Source organism: Lutjanus erythropterus, chromosome 10 (assembly GCF_056507025.1).
Source record: "Lutjanus erythropterus isolate fLutEry1 chromosome 10, fLutEry1.hap2, whole genome shotgun sequence".
Lineage (NCBI taxonomy): Eukaryota > Metazoa > Chordata > Actinopteri > Lutjaniformes > Lutjanidae > Lutjanus > Lutjanus erythropterus.
In genome coordinates, this window is record NC_139326.1 from 37,003,577 (window position 1) to 37,024,070 (window position 20,494).

The following is a 20,494-nucleotide window of genomic DNA, read 5'->3' on the forward strand; positions in this document are numbered from 1 at the left end:
ATGCACTTTTTTCTTGAAAGTAGACATTTATAAGGTGCTGAACTAGGACTATTTCACACAGGGCTACAGATACTAAATTTTTCCCAGGAGAGCAAAGTCATGGATGAGAGCAACCCATCTGGGTACTTTGCTCCTGTGTCATGCCTCCTCCTCTTTATGGGTGAAAACTACCACTCTGATTTGACTAAATACAAATTCTGAGGCCTTTGCCAGATTAAATGTGCAAATAAGAAAACCATATCGCTGTTTATCTTTTAGGAGCCCAGATCCTCTGGCTTGCAGGTGTTATGTCTTTGCCGATCAGTGTTGTTACATCCAAAACATTTAAAAAATATAGGTCCTTTCAGTCTGCCTCCAACATCTGACATAGAGCTACCTTACTGAACCTTCAGGTCATGTATTTCATGTCACTTTTTATATTCTACAGACACTATATTTTGCTTTGTTGTTACCATTGAACCAAACTCCATTCTAAAAACAGGCATTTTATGGTGGGGCCATATTTTTTCACAGTAAAAGCTTTAATTCCACCATCACTAACACTCTTGCTAACACTTCTGATTTACTTTGATCTATAGACACAGTCTGCACACATGTCATTTACTCAGTAACATCATGAACTAACCTGTGATGAAGAGTTTACCACAGACACACATACTGAGTGGTTGCTTTTACAGTGCAGGTTTTTACCCAAGGGGGTGCACGGTGGTAGGATGTGACGAATGGCTGCTCTCATCCATAATCTGCCCTACTCTGCCTCTAATTAGCTTACCTTGATATTCTTACCCTAACCAATCGCTTCTGCAACTAGACAACTAGACACCTACTGCAATGCCAGTGCATCTGTCAGATTCAACCAGCACAGATTAGCAGAGTAGAAGTTTTGCATGAGTGGAGCAAGATTTCAAACAACTTCAGTTGACCTTTGACCTTTTGCATATAAAATATCAATACATCGTCATTTAATCCTGTTACATATCTGTGTGTCATTTTGTCATAATCACTGCATAAAATCTTGAGTTATGGCCAAAAATATTTTAATGAGGTCACAGTGACCTTTGACCACCAAAATCGACTTAATGCATCTTGATTTCGATTGAACAATTGTGCCAAGTTTGAGGAAATTCCATCAAGGATTGACATACCACATTCATACCTGAAAACATAATGCTTCCGGCCATAAAGACATAAAGGCATAAAAATAATAAACTTCTCAAAAATTCTGAATCACACAGTCACAGTCATGAATGTGCACAAAAAATCAAGCTGACTGGTTCAGTAGTATTCAAGATTAGCTGCAGACAAGATGTAGTTCCAGCAATTACGCACACACTCAGGCACACACAGAAGCGATCACATGATCCCCTCCCGGCTTATGTCTGGTGGGGATAATAATCCTTCTGTTTAATCAGCATCTCTATATACCACAAATGTCAGGTGAATGAATTATCTTGGAAAAGGAAAAGTGCTCACTAACACACATTTTAACAAGTTTGTGAACACATCTGATGAGAGAAACAGTCGAAATGTCATAGCTTTTTAACTTTAACCCATGAAAAATGAGAGAAAAACAAAAATAGAGACACAACACTTTTGCTTTTGGAGAAAAGAAGCCACAAACTGAGTGTATTCATCCAATGTCTGTTTTCATCTGACGTCTGAGCAAACAGAATATTTGGCCCAACCTCGTGCAGAAAGGGTTCAAGATTAAAATATTAATCCACTTGCCTGAGGACATGGAGGACGTGAAGGACCACTCACGGTCTGCGCTGAAGAGGGGAAACACTGCGTCATCTTCATACTGTGTGTACCAGAGCACTGTCTGCACTCCATTTGGCCATACAGCGTGTTCTGTGGCAGTGAAAGTGGGGAGACCTGCTTAATGGAGTGTGGACTACTCTGAACGTGCAGCAAACACATGAGTGGCTCAAGCCGTGGTATGGGCAGCATTATAAACATATCTGCTGAGGTGTGTGCAATTATAATTCAGGCCAAACTTTAAATCCGTCTTTGAAAGATTCTTCAGTCATGACGATGAAGATGTGTTGACCATACTGTACTGTTTACCCAGCTGCCTGTACACATGCTGTTTTACTGTATGTTGACTTGCCTCTCAAGCTGTTTTGTTTTGACTATTGTAAAGCTTTGTTCACCTGCCTGAGCAAATCTGCTCCATCTCAGCTCCAGCTGGTCCAGAACTCTGCAGCGAGGCTTTTAACCCAAACTGCATTTTCTTCATTGATTTTAAAATGAGGTTACTCCCGACATTCAAAGCTGTCGTGTATCACCACCCTCACATAGCCAGGCCTCTCTCTCCACAGCACTCAGCACTGGAGAAAGGCCTGGCTCCACGCATGGTCGATTCTGCTATAAGGGGAAAAACAACTGTGACTTTTTTATTTCCCTAAACCAGTCACAAGTCTAGGTTGGCGCTAAGGCCGGGATGCAGCAACAGAGCCCCTGCAAAATAGTGTTGAGGTGGGACTCGTGGAACGTTTGCGAGCCCTGGCATTAAAATGGGTAAATCCCTGCAAGAGAAAAGGTAACAGCTGTTCATCACCATCATGTTGCGAGTGCCCTTGAGATCTAAGATACACGTTGCTTCCGCTGGTTTCTGTTGCTCATTGCCACATCAAGTTCATTCGTTGTCAGACCAGTGTCCCTGGTCAGCAGATCTGGAAATGTGAGTAGTCTGCTTTCTCTTGAACGACAAGGAAGTCTCCAGTCTTTTGGTCTGTGATAATGACACATTATTTGCGCCACAACAAAGCTTTTGTGGGATGGTTTCTTCATGAGAGGTTCTGGACACGCATGAGGAGTCTTGTGTATGTTCCGTCAATGTGATTGTGGAGCTTTTTATTAATCATCCATGTTTTCAGCACCATAAAGAAGGATACTTTCCACACAGGCTTTGAAAAAGTTGATCTTGGTAGCTCTTGAAACGTCTGACTGCCATATTGGATGTAACTTCTTACAAGCACCCCAAGCCTGCCCTTTCCTTGCCAGGAAGTCTTATCTGCTGCTAACTACATATGACCTTAGGTGTTTAAAGTCGTCAGTTTCCTTGATGTCAGTACCGTTCATGGATCGGATGGGTGGATGATCCGGCTCTTCGTCCAGTATCAGGCATTCTGTCTTCTTGGCTTTTGGCACTGGGCCCACTTTGGCTGCTGACTCTTCAAAGGACATTAAAAGCTCTTGTGCTGACGATATGAGTTCAGCTGTCAGTGCAAAGTCATCTGCGTAATCTAGGTCAGCCGACCACTTTTGGCTTTGATGACCAGATCTTCTGCCTACTGTGAGACCTTGGAGCAGTTGGTATCTAATTATGACAACATAGTCGACAACTATAATACGGGGAAAAGGAGGAAGTATGTCGCCCTGGAGGATGCCTGCAATTATTGGACATTCCTTGGTGGGACCATCAATGCTTTCGATTCTCATACATCAACAGCTACTGGCTTGTTGTTGTTCATATCTTTGGCAACCCAGGTGCTAATTTGCCATTTCCAGCGTGTAGGTCAGCAACTCTGTGGTTGTTGTTGTTTCCCTGGGATGCAGAAAACGCAGATAGAGGATGTCGCCTGAAATAATCACCCAGTGGCATTCTTACACACATATACCTACATACCTCACATCCCGAGAGTCAGACTACACCACCCTGGCATATGGCTATTACTTTGTTGACCAAAACACAGGATAGATTGCTGCAGGAAGGAGTCCTAAAACCCAGAAATGAGTTAACATGTTAGCACCTTCAGTTCCCTCGTCTAGAAGTCAGTGGATTTTTGGTTAGATAGCAGAGATAAGGTCTGTGGTTAACAAAAGCTTAAACGATATTCATGTTTTGCTGACGTTTGCTTTTTATTTCAAGAATCATAATTTAGTCTTCAAAAATCATAGGCAGGGCCTACATGCATAAAGATGCATTGCCTCTGAAGCCTACATCCATGGTGCCATGTTTCACCACCCTAGCCTATAGCTGTTATTTTGTTGGCCAAAACATAGCCCAGAGTACTGCAGGAATGAGTCCTACAATGTGGAAATGAGTTAGTGTTGGGAGTGTCATGATTCTCCAAATCCACGATTCGATATGACATTCAATTTTAAGGTCACCATTCAATTTGATTTTTTGATTTAAACATTTTTTTCTTTTATTTTGCACTGACAGTTATGTCATTGTTAGACTATCGAGTCTTGACTTGTAAAGATCAACAGATCGCTGGCTTTTCCGCAATTCCATTCTTGAAATTAAGGGCTCATTTCAGTGATTTTCAACTTAATATTGATACCTCTTGGTAGCATATTTGCACCTCCAGTTCCCTCGTCTCGATGTCAACAGGCTTTTGTTTAGATGTCTGAAATAAAGTCTGTATTTAACTCAAGCTAAAGAGAGTTTCTTTTGTTCTACGACATAAAAAACATTCATAAATACCCCACTCATGAATATTGAAGCTTTGTCTTGAAAAAGGTTGAACAAGACTACAGATGTTGTCTGGGACATTAAAGATCATGCCGAACACTAGACACTTGGTAGTAGTGACATGAAGTCACATGACCATGGTGTGGTTGTAACCTACTGTAAGCTTTTTACTTCTGGCGATTGCATTTACTCTTCAAAAATCATAAAAGTGGTGCTCATTTGTGAAGATTATATCCTAAGCAAAAGTATTATAAACTTTTGTTCACCACAGAGATTATTTTCTGCACTGATCCAAAATCCTATGAAAAAAATCCTTTTGGCCTTTTGTGGAGGGAACCAGATTGATGCTTCTGCTTCAGGGTTGGCAGACACCGCCTGCCTACCCAGAGGTGGAGACTAGAAATTGTGTAGCTCTTCCTTTACACTGATGACATCACTGTGACATCACTGGATCCTGCAAGAACAACAGATTTTGCAGCAGGATTCTCTGTCAATATAGAAGCACTGAGGAACCGATTGCTTCAGTTGACTACTTTCACCATCAACACTGACTTGACATTCGCATGAAAAGTGCTAGAATTTCCCTTTAAACACTACTTTTATGATTTTTGAAGACTAAATAATGATTTTGAAGTAAAAATATAACATTAGGCTACAAACGAACGGTCGAGTGACTTAACTTCACCATCATCATTGACTGTGTCAACTTTTCCCTCTTTAAAGAAGATGTTTTACCCTCTGACCTCCAGAGGGAGCCTCAGGTCGGATCACAGCAGCCAGGTCAAACTTTTAATCAATGTCCAGACCAGTCAGGAGTCCTGAATTTCCTGCAGCCCTAGGTAGCAGCCTCCATCTATTCTTATAGAGAAATGTATATTTAAACTGTCTGATCATCTGAAAGAGAAGAAGTTTTTTCTTTTTCTCTGCTCCTTCAGATGCTTCAAAAACAAATAATGAAGTCAAATACTTGCTAAATAAATCACATCATTTCACCATATTGAAATGAGCTAAAAATGTTAAGCCTACATCAAAAATAATTTCATTTTATAATATTAGCAGGGTGGTGAGAGTAAAATGTAATGCTCCTATCTCTATGGTCATACTGAAATAATGAGCTGGGCATGTTATCGTTCCAGTGTTTGAGACATCAGATTAGTTTTTCCTTATTTTATTGTATTTTTATTATCATTGGAATAAATAACAAGCGACTTACTGGGTGCCGCAATTACTGCCAATAAAAAATCAACAAACAAATGCAGTCTGATCTTTGGAAAACAGTCTCAAACCGTGGCACTCAAAGGAGGCTCAGTTAGCCGACTCTAGCATGCTGGTTGCCATGGAGACCGAGTGCTCACACTTCATATCTGCTCCAGTCTTCAGCTAAACTAAATGAAAAGTTTTCAGATCGATTCTAAAAACAGTGAAAAGTCAAAAGTCAAAATCTCTGACAAACCAAGTCAGCATCTTGTTTTCTTGGTCTACTTCTTGATTTCATGACCTTTTACTCTGTGGTTTATGCGCTCTATTGTTTTCTATCTCTTCTCTTCTTACTTCTTCCTCTCTTTTTCTTCCTTGCTCCATATGATGGAAACAACAAGCATATCCAGACAATGTCGCTGCATTTAATAAGGAGGTTTTAACCAAATATACACCTATTTATAGACATCACAGCAGGTGCTGCTTACATACTTACATTCATTAAATAACACTTCACACAGCAGGATGGATCATCACTGACGCAGACAACACACGTGTAGTCTGGCTCACTGGATGCACACTGTTGGTATAAGCCCTGCAACTGATCACAGCGTCTGTGTCTATGTTTTCAAAGTCCCCAAGAAGCAACAAAATACCTACAAGCTGCAACATACACACTGAAAACAGCAAATTAGTGCCCAGGACACTAATGGTACGAACCTAAACAAGCTAATGCTTGTTACTGGTGATGTAGTCCTTCTAATGCCAGAGCTTGCGTCCCAATGTGCAAATGTTCAGCATCATCACTACATCCTGGACTTAGCACAGCCTAAGATGTTTGTGATTGGTTTATAGAAATGCAAAGAAGGCAAGGTGTTTTTTCCACTATATCAGAATGTGTATGTGTGGAGCCAGACCTTTCTCCAGCACTTGAACGCTGTGGAGAGAGGTCTGTCAGTGCGTGAGCAGACACAGACATCCAGTGGAGTTACCAGCAGACTGACAAACAGGAAGTGGTTTTACCCCCCCATCACCTTCTGAACGTGAGATCCCACTGTGGGGGTATTTTAATGGAAACATGAGCTGCATTTAATCAGTGACAGTTACAACTTTAACCTGTGCCAAGGTACAACAACTCTTTTACCCTAAAAAAATAGTGTATTAAGTAAATTATTTGTTGTACAAAGATTGTCTGCAATGGACTTACTTTAATGTATTAGTACCATTCTTTATAGAATTGGGACAAATAATGTCCTACCAAAAAAAAAAAAGGAAAGAAAAAGAAAATAAAACTTTAAAAATGATTCATACCATCACTCTAATTCAAATTCTTTGGTGAAATTTTATTCTTTAATGATTGATATATATGGAATATATGTAATTTATGAAATATTTTGGTTTGCTTTAATTTTGTTGATTTATAAATTTGCTGTGCCAGAAAAGACCCTTGTCCCACACAAATATTCAAATCTTTGAAAAATTAAAAAAATTAAAAAGCCTTCAAAATTTAAAACTAACAATACCTACTGATAACATAAGCATAATAATATGCTATTACAATCATAAAATTAGATTTTTATTTTTTATTTTTTTATGAAAATGATGGCCCTTTAAAGTTGTGTCCCAGTTTTCTATGAAACCTTAGGCATAAAACCTGTTAGCTGTTAGGACCCTTGTTTCACTTCCTGGTTTAAAAAAAAAACAAAAGGCAGAAATACTTTTCAAGCACTGGCAAACTTTCTATTTCTCTCCAGAGTCAGACCACACCATTCCCCAGCTAACTCCTAGCACTTTTAAGCATAGACAGCTTAACAGCAGCGGTCAGCATGGATATTTTGAACTTGAAAAGATGGCATGACCTGCAGGATCCACCTCGGCAGAAAGGGCAAAAAATGAAATACTCGTTATCAGTCTGGACAGTGCAAAGGTAAAGGAACACAGCACATTAATATACTTTAGCTTACCTTGGCAGTTGACCCCAGGCATATTTATTGATTTATAATCTAACTAATGCAGACTATATTTTATCTATCTATGCATAATGTGAACTTGGACAGCCGCCTTAATTGAATGTAGACATGTCCCACAGGTCACTGACAACCCAGGCAAAGATTTTACTGCATGTTACTAAATCAGTCTAGTAAGCTTTTCTATTGTTTGTTTAATCAACATATCTGTTATTTAAGTATTAATGTATTTTTCCATTTAATTGTTCCATTTACTTTAAGTTCTTATAAAGCAACAACAAAGTTTGTTATATGACAGACGTGTGTTCATAACCACTCAGCCAAATTTGAATGATTAAAAAACATACACCAAATGCCACTATGACCTGAAAACAACCTGAAACACAGACAGTCTAGCAGCTTTTTTGTCCTGGAACTGAAGTGAGCTGAAGTGAACTGCTGGGCTGATTTGAGCCATGTTTTAACCCAAAGTGCCTGTAACCTTTAGTCCCAGGAACAACTTTTTAAAGAACTAAAAAGTTCCTCCTACTTCCTATCTGCATTTTCACTGTTGCCTAACGACCCACAAAGATTAGGCAAATTAATCCACCAACATATGAGAAAACAACGACTATTTTTGCATATAATTTTTGTGCTTAACCCTAACTGTGCCCTGCAACAATGATGCCATACACAGCAAGAGACAGGCATCATTCCGTGTGCAACAGTGGAATACTTCATGCATCAAAGCACAATGAACAGAACAGATTAGTTTGCAGTTACAGAATTTTGAAAATGATGGCTGAAATACAATGCGTGAGTACTTGACCAATCAGAAATGTTAAGCGCTGCAAGCCCCCCAAGTTCCTGCACTTTCAGAAAGTACTATCCTTCAATTAGGGTAAAATAATGCCCCAGGAACTAAATTTAGATCCAGTTCCCTGTGGTGGAAATGCTCTGAGCTCCTCCAAAGGTTCCTAGAACTTTGGGGAAAGTTCCTGCAGTGGAAACACAGCTTCAGACTGAGAGAGCCACTTAAGGTACGTTCGTAAGTGACCATTGGGGAGGGTGTGGGAACGCGTTGTTTGTTTGTTTGAGCAGCTTATATAAGGTTGGGGAACCATAGGTCCAACGCATCACTGAGCCACGTTTCAGGTTCCCAAACACAGAAATTTTGAACAACAGTTTAATAATCTAACATCACAATTCAGCACTACGTAGTTCTCAATCTATTACAAAAAAGTCTCAGCAACTATGTTCTAACATGTAGAATGTGTTGAGAAGAAAATCTGAATTCTCTGTACTCTGATATCTGGTTTTACAGTAAGGCAGTTAACTATAATGTCGGCCTACATTATGCACACATTTTACATGAGATTAGATGATAGATAGGTTAGATAGACAGGTTGCTGTAAGTCCCCCTTCATGCTGAACATTGATGGATTCTGACAACTACAGTGTTGTCTCTCCATTCTTCAGATGTGAGTATTTATGATGGGCAACATATAAAATTCATGCTCCTTTCACTGCTGTCCTTGACCTGCTCAAAGGCTTTGAAGCCGTTCCTCCCTCTGCACTGACAGGGCCACCTAATCTCCTGCCGTATTTCACGAAGCACAGCAGAATATAGTAAAAGCCATTTTAGAATTATTCCCATTGATATGGAGGCATAAAATACTCCATATTTTATAGGTCATACAAGCCTCATAAAAATGCTTTTCCACGCAATTACGGTGCAAGATAGACAAGTTCCCCTTCTTCAAGTCTCACATGTCTTGAGGAGCATATTTTCCAAAAGGTTCAACACCGCAGTAACATGCCATTTCAAATAAAACATGAGTGCAGCCGTGTACTGTGTGACCACTGCTGCTGAATAATGAATAACACAGCAACCACTCATCCGTCTTCCGTCTCCTGCCGTCTTATCTCATGGCAGCGTTTCATCCATTTTGCCTGAGAGCAAACTAAAAGGTGGCAGGCAGGCAGGCAGCCCTCGGCTTCCCGTAGCGGTAGATGTTGAGTTTTGTGACAAGTTAACTCCAGTACTAGTCAGCCCGGCTGAACAGAATGGAACAAGAGCAAGCTGTTCTAGCCCATCAAGTTTAGAGGCACATTACCTAGGAACAGACATGCAGGAAAACAGCTGCTGCAGCAGTCCTTGGTGGAGCCGCCGACTGGTCCCGCACTCTTTCACCCAGTCCCCATGTGGCCCCTGTGACACGTCATGCAAATCCAAATGGATGCCCCCGACTTTATAGGGGAAAATTAATGTGAATTTTCTGCATTTTGAGCAGCCTGCGCAACAACACCACATGGCACCATATGCTCCACGCACAGAGCCAAAAAGACGATTGGGAAATGTTAACACAGTCATATTTGTGTGGACAAGTTTTATTAAAGCATTCAAAGTGCTGCAAGACTGAAGTCATTTAGAGAACGGAGCGAAACACGGAACAATTAAATACAATCAAAGTGGTGAAGGAGGTCTCTTTCAGTGGCAGGCCCTAGAAAATAATTCAAAACCTGCTTCCCTCTATCTTTGTCCCGCATGTCAGTGGACACAATTCCAGATAAAATAGCATGTACCCATTTAGTTCTATTCATTTCATATTACAAAGAAATGGAAGGTGACAAGCATTTCCAATTGCCTGGCCTTTCACAACTGATTATACATTTCTGTCTGGAGTTTCAAATTGAGAAAAATATGAAGCAATTTGCATATTATGTAGCCTTCACCTCCTCCCCCAAAACGCTTTGGTGGGAAGCTGACTGATGCACCCGAATTCAACAGAAAATTGATAATGGCTCGGCGGCGTATCATCAGAATCTGTAAAATTAAGGAAGAGTGATGTTTACAAAAAGCAATCTGTTTGATGAGCGCTTCAAAATCAATTTCAAGCAACAAGGGTCAAAGCAGCCTCCCTTGATTTGACAATGGTACTGTAGCTTACTGCTCCCCAGCTAAATGGTGGCGGGTAGACGCATGCAATTACCCAGCATAAAACACTCCTGACTCCCTCCTAATTATAAACCCTTGTGAATAATCACAGCCCACTGCAATTAATGGAGCAACTCTTCAGCAGAACACTGGAGAGAGCTGCAGCTTGCACTGGTGACACATTTTAATTTTGCAGATTTCATTAGGCCTATCCATTTTGGAAATTAGACTTATGAAATGTGGCTGACCTTCTGATGCCACAGAGGCAGCCCTGATTGCAAATCTGTCCCAACTAGAACATATGAAAAATGCACTTAACATTTTCTACATTACTGTCCATAAACCCTGCAAAATGAGGAACAAAACTCACATTTGTACATCAAAATTTGATTCATACCTACTGAAAGCTAAAAAAAATCAGTTCTGGTTTGCTTCAGAGACACTGGACAAGCTGTGTCTTGGCAGACAGAAAGCTTTTATATGCTGCATCTTACCAAAAATATCACAACAAAACAATAGCTGTGGTTTACACAGATCAATTTTTGTCCTTCCAAATGTAATCAGTCGAATCTGACAATCATTTTCATGATGGATAAACAGTAGAATAGGATAAGATGTCCTGTTTACATGTTCCATGGTGAGCAAACTTTTGGATGGGCCAGATGGACCAGACAACAAGGTGTCCAAATGACAAAAATTAAAGGTATAAGACGATCTTAACAACACCAGCTGGAAGAGTGTACACAACATGAAGGCTGTTTTATTTCAAAATAGAATCTAACAGGACCATTTTTCCTATGAACAGACATTTTATAGATTTTAAATAACCACATGAAACAGAATTAGTTTTCCTTCACTCATGTATTCTTAGGGGAGGATTTTACTTAGAACCCTGTCTCCCAAAAGTTATGTACAACTTATATGCATTACACTGTAAAAAAAAAAAAAAAAACCTCATCTGGTGAAAAAAATTCCAGTAATTTAAGTCCATAAAGTCCTCTATTTATTTAAAAGTGAAACATCAACATTATCGGTAATTTATTATATGTAACTGTTTTTGTTTGTCTGGAATAAAAAGTTTGAATTTCAAGATAAAAATATGAAAATTCAAAATTCTTTAAATGCCTTGATCCCAGAGATGGCATCGAGCGTCATAGTTTGAACCATAGCGGCCCTGACCAAGCTGCTGTTTGATGAGTTGTCTGTGAGAACATGTTGCAAATTCAGAATCCAGTTCAAAATTCTTGCGATCACGTACAGTGATGATGGTCAGGCACCTGCTGACATGAGAGAGCCACTGCAGCTGTATATGACCAGTAGGTCTCTGAGGTCCTCTGACCTCGTTTTGAACCATTGCAATAGTCCAACTGAGAGATTAGTTTGTTCATTTGTCTTGCATGAGGAAGAGCAGTTTGTTCATTTCACATTTTGTCCTTTTTTTAGTTTCAGATAGTTGTTACACATCATGGGGTATAATTTGTATTGTATAATTTTGTAATTTGGCTGAATTTAATTTAAAAAAAAGAGTGGACCAAGTATTGAACGCTCTGGAATACCATACGTAACAGGAATTAGAAACATTGTCACCAGTACTTATAATAAACTGCCTCCCTGTTCAATAGATATGAAACTAGTTTAAGGCATTTTCAATATCAGCACAGTGTGATACCGATGCAACATTTAAATCAAAGAGGACTGATACACAGACTTTGCCTACATTAGCACTTAGGTTCCTTCGGTTGTTTAAGACTTACCAGCAGTTTTTGAGCCATGACCTCTTCGGAATCCTTTTGTGTTACATCGTAAAGCACTTGATGTCTGATCAAGAAAAAAGAAAAAGAAAAGTGAGGACAGTGAGCAGGCTGAGGGACTGGTGATGGACTGGAGCCATGAGCTGAGAGCTAACAGGTGAGCCACACACCCAGTTACCTTTAGCCTGGCAGCCAAAAGCTCTTCCTTTCTCATTGCTTAGTGTATGCATGGGTGACCAGGCCCTGGAAGCCCCTAGACAAGCAACCAACCAAGTTGTGTTGCCATGACACTTGTTACACATCATAGGCTATAATTCAGGAATCAGGAATTTAGGTATGGAATCAATTTAGGGTCTTTTCAAAGATACTATCAGCTAGTGACATTCCTGGGGACTAATTTCCCTGTCGATTAAACGCAAATGCTTCACTTTGTGAAGTCTGATCAGGATGTTATATAAATGCATTTTACTTACTTACCTCCTGGTAATGTCAATGAACATAAACCAGGCAGCAGTTATGCTTTGTACAAAATATCACTGGCAAAAAAAATCAGTTGTAGACATGTAATCTGGACACCACAGGGTTGTTACACGGGGCAAATTATACTGAGTAGGCTGTTTTCAATCATTAAATCATTAGGCTAATGGAACGAAAACTTTCACATAAATGCATCCAACTCTGTACCAAAAAGATCCATTTGCATGTTACTAATCTGTGCAGGACATGGCTTTTAACTTGCTCTCATTATGTGGGAACATTTAGACTATATTAAAAGAAAAGGTAACATAAAAATGCAAATGCTGTCATTATCTAATACACCTTATTCAAAACAAATGAACAGCAGCCCATGCTTACTTACTCTCTCACTGAGGTAGAGCATGAACATGCAGCACATCCTCAATCCTATTCTTACATAGGAACTAAATCCATCACGCTCTGGAACATAAAGGATCATGATTACTCAAAATGTCACTTTAACTGTGTGTGTCCTCACCTCCTCTGTTATCTTCACCCACTGTCATTTGTCTTTTTAATGAATGCTTTACACTGCGCACCATTCTATACAGGAAATAGCTTTGAAAATGTGTGATATTTTCATATGAAAAATGTGCATTCATTATTTTAGCCAGTCAGAAGAAATCCCTGCACGTTTCAATTTAACAGCCAAGTGAACCAGATAGCTCATTTAGATAATTTGCAGATATGGATTTACTACTCTGCTAATTTGTACTATTAATTGAAGATAATTTAAAATTGATTCAATCTTGAAAATCTTGCTGACCATTGCTTCAAATATAAATGATGAATGATTGCATCAATACAGCACTGGCATCTCATGATATCTTCTTTTACACCAGAGGTTTCTTATCAATTTTGCAGAACTGTCACTATCAGGTCCAAATGGCAATAAAAACTTCAGTGACAGTATTGGATCAAAGTTTGGAGATTGTAAGCCAAAGGCTTCTCATATGGGACTCAAGCCCCTCAGTGAGGATGGAGGGACTGATAAGAACCTGACTCCTGGCAGCTCAATGCAAAATGTATTAACGTACTGTGTCGTTGACTTATATTGGACCCGGTATGTCCTGCTGCTGCAGAGGTACAGAGGAGAAAATAGAGTTATAGCCGGCGTCTTATTGCACAGTTTATTCACCCTCTGCTCTCACTGTGGGAGACAATACCGTGGCCTTTGACCCGTGGGAGTTGGGTGGGGGGAAGGGGTTGGAAACAGGAATGATTGGACAACTTCTTCCACAGAATCATAAAGGAGTGAGTAAGTAAAGTCAAAATGCACAAAACTGAACAATCCAACAAAGAAGCCATATTCTGACCCTTTGTTTTTTTACAGCTTGTACAAACAGTGACACAACCATGACCCATCTTCCCACAGAAACCACTGTCATTTTTTTCCACTGCTAATATGAACTGATAAATGCAGTTTTAAAGTGCATGCAGCTGGTAAGAGTTCAGTGCTTGTACTGAAGTCTTGAAACATTGAATACATGGTCTTTACACTTACTTTAGCACTGCTTTATTGCTACTTTTATTTAAAGCTATATTATGTAATATTTCCATATTAAAATGCCCCAGAACAGACTTAGTTCTATGTTATATATTTTGTTGAGTTGCATCCTTATTACAAATGTTAACAACAATGGACAAACCCAGAGAAATGCGTAATTTATTTGAGATAATGGTGCATTTCCTAATAGGCAGTAGTTGCAATAACTAATGGGAAAAGATGCAAACTAACCATGACAACCATGACATCTGTCATTGGTTTGTGAACTATTGTTTTGAAGCCTGAAGGTGATGCGGGTTGCTATCTTGTTTTTTTTGCAACTAGATCATTTGTAGTACCAAGAAGAGCGTGGAGCTGCTGGGTGACACACTGCAGCTGGTGTGGAACTTGGTTTGGGCTCGTTTGTTCAGCAGGACATCGTGGTGGCCTGCCTTCTTGTACTACCACTCAATATTCACTAAAATATGCTTCTGAAAATATTTTAAGTCAGCGACAGACAATGTAGTAGCAGAGCATTGATTCATATTTGATCAACATTGCCTTGTTTGATCTGAGTTTCAGACGGCTCTGCTGGAAACATCAGTACAATGATGGCTGCCTGGTTGTGATCTTTCTCATAGCAGTTTCCCAGTTTCATGAAAACCATTTTGTTGGATGAACTCATTGAGAATGACTTGTTGATTAGAAGGTAGCCCACCCCTAAAACATAACCTTCTTTATTGTATATTTTATTCTAAAGGGCACCATAATTTATCAAATAAACATGCTGATTAGAGGACTTGAAACTAGAAACTGATGTTTTGCTAAGCCCTGTCTGTCCAATCATAGTTTAGCTTTCCATTTCTCTACATGATGAAGGTGTGCAGGAGGCTCTGAGAAGAGCGATACTCATCATTTCATGAGTCTGACTCGTTTCGTCTTTTTCTATCATGTACATCAGGGGTGTCAAACTCATTTTGGTTCAGGGGCCACATGCAGACCAATTTGATCTCAAGTGGGCCGAACCCGTAAAATTAAAGCATAATCTATTGATTATTCTGGCAATTAATCAAGTAATCAGATAAGAAATATTGCGTGTTCTGCATTTTTTTCTATTACATTACTTTTGCTTTATTTAAGAACAATGGTAATATACAAAAGAGAACATAAGACAGGTCTAAATGAACAACTATAAATTGCTAAGATAAAAATACTCAGTAAAGTAACTTTTACTTACTTTTACTGTAGATTTACTTTTACTGTTTTTACTTTACTTTCTACTTTTTTTTCAAGTACAAAGGTAAAAGTAAAGGTAGTAATGTCTGCAGAAACCACAAACAGAAGATGTTACTAACTCTTTTAACTGAAACAGTCACCAGGATGTTTTTTAACATGTTAAAATCACAACATTTTTCTTCTGGAGCAGGACAGACGCTCCCAGACCCCCAGAGGACAGAGGACTGGTTTACCAACATGCCACCTTTTTCTCCTCTTATGAGTTTGCAGGTCTGAATTTAGTCATCAAGAAATACCAATAGGAATACCATTAAAGTACAACAACAGCAATAAAAATGTTGATTTTTCAAAAATGGAAACAATAACAAGATTTTTAAATTGTAATTATGTATTTTTACATTGTGATATTAGTGTTTTTACTTAAGTAAAGAATGTGAGTATTTTTTCCATCACAGCAGGTCAGTGATCAGTGTTTCAGTGACTCTCTGTGGATCAGTGAATAGTGTTTTATTTATGGCGGCCTGCCACATTAAAAACATCTGCACCATGACATGATTTTCTATTTTTGGAGCTGCGCACCTTTTTCAGTCGTATCTAGAAGGTAACTCTTTATTTGCACAACTCTCACAAGATTTGTGTTCGTTATTTCTACTAAAATAATCAAAGCCGTGCAGTCTTTCGCGGGTCTAGGGTTCCCTTCTAGACACGACCCTCTCTGTCTCTCTGTCAAACTACAGACAGCAGACTGTCTGTAAACAGCACGGTGTTACACTCTGCAGTGTTTCACACAAAGACTTTATTTGTGTGGACACCCAGGTTTGGTTTGTCACCAATTTTGGCATTTTTATTTTTTTAATCAGTCCAAGAGGACGACGGTATCAGTGATTGATTAGTGATCAGTCTGTCCTCCTCTCCTCCCTCACCTGTTCACTCTGCTGTGAGAAGATCTGAAAGTTTCTCACAGAGAAACACAGACTCTCCTGTTTTACGTATAGACAATTGTTTAATTTTATAAGAGCATCTGGTTGGTGTCGATGTCATTAACCATCACGTTAGTTTCTGTTGTAATAAACTCCGTCATTAACAACAGTCTCCTCCACACGCAGCTTCTCTGCTGCTGTGAAAACTGAATCGCGGGTGGATTAATATGTGGGGAAAAACCCAGAATGCGAGTTAGGTTTTGTCTTTTTGATTTTATAAAACATCCTGTTGATGAAGAAAGTCAACAGATCAGGTACAGACAGGGTCAGAGAATCACACTGACCTCCTCTGTGTGTCTGTACTGTACGTGTGTGTCTGTACTGTATGTGTGTGTATGGAGGAGCTGCACTGATGCAGAGAGGAGAGATGCTGCAGCCGTGTGATAATAAATTACATCAAAATTTATATGTCTGCACTCATCAACCCCCTGGTCTTTAATAACCACCACATGTGAAACACAGTGTGCTGTACAGTTGTTCAGATTTCAGCTTCATCCTCAGTCTTTTAGCATTAACATTATATCATGTATGCAGCTGTTAGGTAATTTATACACTTTACAGGGTTCTTGTTTTAAATCGTGTCAGCTCGAGTCTTCTCAGATGACTCAAGTCAAATTAACAATAGCTGACATCAGCTACACTTATGAAATCTTCTTGTGAGTCATTATTTTAGCCGACAAAATCCACTGCCATCAGCTAGAAATGAACTGTTTACTGAGGTCATAAATCAAGTGAGAAGTAGGGTCATTTTCTCAAAGACTTTGATACAATTAACCTTCTGCAGCCAGTGGAGTAGGCTAAATGTAACCTGAATAAAACTTAATATTAACTGACCCATAAATATTATTTCTGCTTGAGTCATGTCAGTTTTTCATCAGCAGTGGTCAATCAATCAAATCAAATCAAATTGTATCTACATAGCTCAAAATCATAAATCACAATGTGCCTCAGGGGGCTTTACAATCTGTACAGCGTGCGACACCCCCCATCCTGCAGACCCTCTACAGTGGAAGGAGACCCCCGCTAAAAACCTTAGCCTTAGTTGTCACAGTGCGTCTTTTCTTATGCTTACAATGTGAGAAACCATAGTGGCAGACATTATGCATTTAAAACAATTCTCCTTTTTTATTTTATTGTCAACAAATCCTATGAAAAGACCAAAACTAACAGTGAATGTATCCTGTGAAGAAGTGTTGTGTGTGTATCAAAGCCTGATATCTTCTTCCTCTGTGCCATAGAGCTCCATTGTTGTCCAAAAACTATTAAAAACACATCAGTGGGCCACACTGTTGCATTGGCTAACATTTTCTTTCATTGCCATGAACACACACACTGTAGTTTATTTTGACTCGATCCCACATACACCATCCTGCTGCCCCAAACACTCACTAGAGCACCAAATGTGGATTAATCCACAACTGAAAACAGTCCAACAAATGCAATATTTCCTCCTCTTACAGTGACCATCTGTATTAGGAAAATATTGAGAATTTTTGAAAATTAAACTTCATATAAATGACCAAGTACTGTGAGATGAAATAAAATTGTTGCTATCAAAATATCTCTGTCCAGCTGAGAAGTAGACATAAGAGTTATACTACTTCTTTATTCAACTAAACTGAAAGTTTATTTATAGTATTTCAGCATTCAGAAAAGAGTAAAAAAGAAAAGTCTGTGCATCAAATATCACCTGGCTCATATAATACAGCTCATACGGTGCACCACTTAAGATCCACTTAAGGTAAATTATAGCTCAGATTTTAATGTGCTGTATAATATTCCCTCCCCTTTCTCTTACGTCTTGCTTTCTGGCTGGTGATTTGACTCACAGTGTCCTCTGAGATAGCGCCTGCGTTTAAGCCTGCACTTTAGTTGACTCCGTTTCAGATGGCTGAGCAGCGTCTCGCCGAGTTTCACTCACTAGGAATTGCAAAAATGGAGGCTCAGTGCACAGGGGCCAGAGGGCTTATAGAGAGATTTGGGGAGCGGGGTCACTCTCAAGAAAGAATTGTGACTGCATGCAACAAGTGAAGATGAGGTCTCTGTGGGGCTTGGGAAATGAAGGAGAATAGTCAAAGGAAAAGGAGGTGAGGCCGGTTAAAGGAAAGAGATATTACACAGGATACATCTTCCAATCAGGGCCTGAATTAATCATCTCAGACTCACTCTTATAGACATACTGCTGACAGTTTACCTAGGACATAAACACTCCAAGTAGAACTTGAGACTAAATTATGTTTGCCGTTGTATGACACTCAGAGCTGTATGGTAGAAATTATGAAGACATGTTGTTCTGACAGTTGCAATCTGAAATATTAAAGGAACAATATGCAGCAATTGTGCATGCAAATATAAGTACTGCAGTCCAAATAGCAAGTTGGAGCCATAGACTATATATTAAATAGGTTCTGCAGGAGCGTCGCAGGAGTGCAAGACGAGCGCAACATCATAAATTAACAATAACAAGCAACAACATCAGCTGTTTATAATTATCAATTGTCTGTCGATGTAAAGTTAAGCCTGTTATCTTAAAAAAAACCCACGGGGGACATCCGAAAACAATGTTATGTTAGCACGTGACGTCGGCACTGGGACCAAACAGCCGCTCAAGCCGAAGACTGTTTCCCTCAGTTTGGACCTCCCACAAGCTCCGTGATTGGCTCTACTGCTTTTTGTGTGATTATCCCTGCTGTCAATCAAACACCATCACCCGCCGTTCGTCACTGTAAGTTTTTTGGAGGGCGAGGATTGTTCTGCCTCGGTCACGTCACATTTTGCAGAGGTTTCAATGAGCCTACACTGACGTTTGAATCCGCATGTCTCTGTGTTCGGTCATTAGGCGCAGCAAGGATGTAGAAAAAAAGAAAAGTCGACATAAGAGACTTCTTTAGAAGTCAGAGTGTAAGGAATGCATGACAGCAATCCTGCAACACCTTCACTAGCTCCCAATCCACTTCAAGATCCTCCTCATCAATTACAAAGCTCTCAATAATCTTGTAAATTTTCTTCTTCTTCTCCTCCTCCTTTTTCTTCCTCTCCCCCTCCTTCTCCTCCTCCTTTCTGCTCCTCCTCCTCCTGCTTCTTCTCCTCCTCCTCTTCCTTCTTTCTTCTCCTCCTCTTCTTCTCATTCTTCTTATTTTTATTATTATTATTAACCTCAACTGTAGAGCCTCGACAATGCAGATTTATATTTTAAAAAGCTTCCATTTAATGCCAAAGAGATACACTTTTGATTATTTTATTTATTATTTTCATGTATTATATCTGTGTCCTTAGACTATAAAACTGATATAAAATTGATGACTTGCATTCATTACCTGTGTTGAATTTTATTCAATTTCTCCCCTCCTGTGAAAGTCCCCAGAACAGCCTCCCCCACACACACACATCAGTACTCAAGCCACGTGTCCCCCCCACCTTTGAAATCAAAATTTCATCCATGACTTCACCTAAACATGTTTCCTTAATCTCTGATGACATATTATGGGCATTTTATGATTTCTTACACTAAATACATATTTGAATGTTTTTCTTTTTTTTTTACTAGTGTTCAGGGAAAACCATATGTATCTTATGTTATTGTTATGGGGATCCAGGCAGTTAGGGGGCCCATTGCGTCCCGGAGTTTGAGCCCACTGACAGAATAATTGCTTAGATTACCCCCGGCAAGAGATACCTTAGAGAACAGGCAACACGTTTACCAGATGTTAAGACGCATTTACCCTATATATGTTGGACTCTCAGAGTGTTCTTTGTCACACTTTGTTTATCTTGGATGTTGTGTGACCCCGGCCTGTAATAAAGTGTTGAATGAATCTCCTCGCATCGTCTCTCCTTGGGAAGAACATCTACCACAGAAAACCATTGTTACAATACATTATATTACTTCACCTTTAACAATAAAAATTCAAAAAATAACACCAGATTTCTATGTGTAGGTCTGTAGGCAAATAAGTTGGTATCTTCACAAAGTTATATATATGCAAAAATATGAAGACAAAATTTATTAAAACTCATACTG